This window comes from Myotis davidii, unplaced genomic scaffold (genome assembly GCF_000327345.1).
Source record: "Myotis davidii unplaced genomic scaffold, ASM32734v1 scaffold243, whole genome shotgun sequence".
Lineage (NCBI taxonomy): Eukaryota > Metazoa > Chordata > Mammalia > Chiroptera > Vespertilionidae > Myotis > Myotis davidii.
In genome coordinates, this window is record NW_006295183.1 from 457,902 (window position 1) to 460,560 (window position 2,659).

General features: G+C 40.7%; 1 protein-coding gene across 3 annotated transcripts in view; it reads right to left on the minus strand.

The window, feature by feature from the left end:
- The window catches only part of SLC7A6 (solute carrier family 7 (amino acid transporter light chain, y+L system), member 6), a 40,585-nt gene that overhangs the window by 36,914 nt on the left and 1,012 nt on the right, over positions 1-2,659 (minus strand). The window contains exon 1 of one of the 3 annotated variants that reach the window (XM_015567828.1): positions 1,165-1,613. The exons of the other annotated variants lie outside the window; for them this stretch is intronic. The gene's annotated coding sequence lies outside the window, so the exon portion shown is untranslated. Of the gene's footprint in view, positions 1-1,164; positions 1,614-2,659 lie in introns of those variants that run through there. 3 annotated transcript variants of the gene reach the window in all.

The window sequence follows — 2,659 nt, forward strand, 5'->3', positions numbered from 1 at the left end:
TAGGGAAATAAATTGGCCCGAGGTAAATATTTTAGAATACTTTTTGGTTGTTTCTTTTTCAATTGCTTTAGAATATAAGCAAAAATAGTAGTAAGGTACTGTGGACTGACAGCACATGTAAAAGCAAAATGTATGACAACAACAGTACAAAGATAAGGAGTTGGGCCAGTCCAGAAACTGAGGAAGAATTGAGAGTTAAACTGTTAGGGTTTTATCTGTGAAATGATGCAATTTAATTAAAGCAGACTGTGAGTAAGTAAAGATATACATTGTAAAACTAGGACAACCAATTAAAAAAAAGAGGTATAAATAATAAGCCAGCAGTGGAGATAAAACAGATCATAAAAGTGCCCAGTCCCAAAGTAGGCAGGAAAAAAGAAACATAGAACATAAGGAACTAATAGAAAACAGAAAACTAGCAAGGCAGCAGATTCTCATCCAACCATATAAAAAAATAACATGAAATGTAAATGATCTAAACAGACCAATTAAAAGACAGACATGGAGAGATTACCGAAAAATGCAAAACCCAACATGCAGTCTATAGGAAACCTATTTAAAAAAAAAAAAAAAAGACATAAATAAGTTACAGGTAAAAAGATGGGGGTGGGGAGGAAATAACCATGCAAATGCTAATTAAGAGAAACGTGGAGTAGGTATATGAACATGAAACAAAATAGACTTCAGAATAAGAAATATTGCTAGGGATAAAGAGGGGTATTACGTAATGACAAAGAGGTCAATTCACCAAGAAGTCAATTCTAAATATATAACTCTTCCAACAACACAGCTTCAAAATACATGAAGCAAAAACTGATAGCTCTGAATGGAGCAATAGACAAATCCGAAACTATAGTTGGAGACTTCAGCACACCTCTCTCAATCATCAGTAGAACAAGTACACATAAAATCAGCAGGCGGGGGTGGGCTAGAAGGGGTCAGTTGGGGGGAAAAGGGGACACAATAAAGATTGTCAGCGCACTTCCCCTCCCCAGAGCACACCCTGCCTTCCCCGGCCCCCTCCTTCCCCTCAAAAAAAATAAAGATTTAATGAAAAATAAATAAATAAAATCAGCAAAGACCCAGAAGACCTGAAAATGGAACGCCCCAACATAGTTCTTGTCTAAGTAGTTACATGAATTCTGAGAAAAATAAAATTGGTACCTGCGATAGGACTCGATGCAGGAGATGGGGGCAAGTCAGGGGAGGGAGACAGACTTCCAATGGGGGAAAAACAGCTTTGGCTCCTACTATCTACGCCATCAGCATCAGAGCTCAGTTAGGAAGCCTCCCTCGGGTGCTGTCTGAGGCCTTTAGGACAAATTCCAACCTTCTTAGCAGGGCTTAATCCCCTCCGGCACAGTCCCCCGCAGTCCAGTCACACTGAATTACTTGCAGTTTCCTAAACCCTGGTGCCTACCAGACACACACGTCTTTGTTCACACTGAGCCCTCTGCCTCTAACACTCTTCTTCGCCCACCTTTCCCTCAAAAATATCCTGACTGCCCTCTTTCTCTACACATCTCCTTGTAGCCCTAAGGTTTCTAGTCTACATTTCTCCCTTAGCAGCCACCTCACTCTGTTGCTGCATTTACTTAGGGTCAGTCTCTCCCAACTAGTTTGTGAGCTCAATGGTCAGGCCTAGGACAGGATCCGTACTCAGTCCATGATCATTGAATAAAAATATACAAAAAAAAAAACACCCAGAAAACACCTAGAACAGAAAATTCACAACAAACCCTATGAAGGACATTGAGAGACTGAGATTACCTAAACATGCAAAACCCAACATGCAGTCTATAGGAAACCTATTTAAAAAAAAAAAAGACATAAATAAGATACAGGTAAAAAGATGGGGGTGGGGGTGGGGGGAAATAACCGTGCAAACGCTAAACACCTCGAGTCCCCAGAACGGCAGCAGCAAAGGCGGAACTAAAGGGAAGTGATCACTCAGAGAGGCTAGGCGAAGACAGTGAGTGGTTCAGTCCATTTTGTCACAGCCCGCGGTTTTTAATTCCTCAGCCTTTAATTGGTCACAACAGTATCTACACACAGTCTCAAAAAGCAGTGGGTTACCGTGTGCGATGCCCTGTTTATCCTGTCCCCACGGAGTACACTTGCAAACCTTTCTGCAGCAAAGGGATGGACATCACTGATTACAACAGAGTTCATAATTAGCCCGCCATCTCTAGGTAAGAAGCCCAGTATGTGTGGGGAGGGAGGGTGCAACAAAACTCTACCAGATCACCTCTGAATTGACTATCCTTTTGTCTTCAATTGATAAAAGAAAGTGGTATCTGCAGATCACACACACTTATCAGTCACCTCTCAGTCCCAAAATACACAGTCTTTAAAATCACTGTCGAAGTCCATTTCCATTAAATCACTCAGGGCACCCAATAAGTTCCTGTCTTGAAAACCAGTGTTAAACCCCACTTTAAGGACACAATGCAGCTTTCTAGCAGGTTTCCATCCTATTTTCCAAGCTCCTGCAGCAAATAATAAAGGAATTCACCAGACCACTAAAATTTACTTATGAAAATTTAGACATAAAACAATTAAATGCAATTTTTTTTGGGGGGGGGGCAAGGGGCTCTTTCAAAATTCAATTACAAAGAATATTTTACAAGCTGGAGTTTAAAAACCTCTTTTATAATTG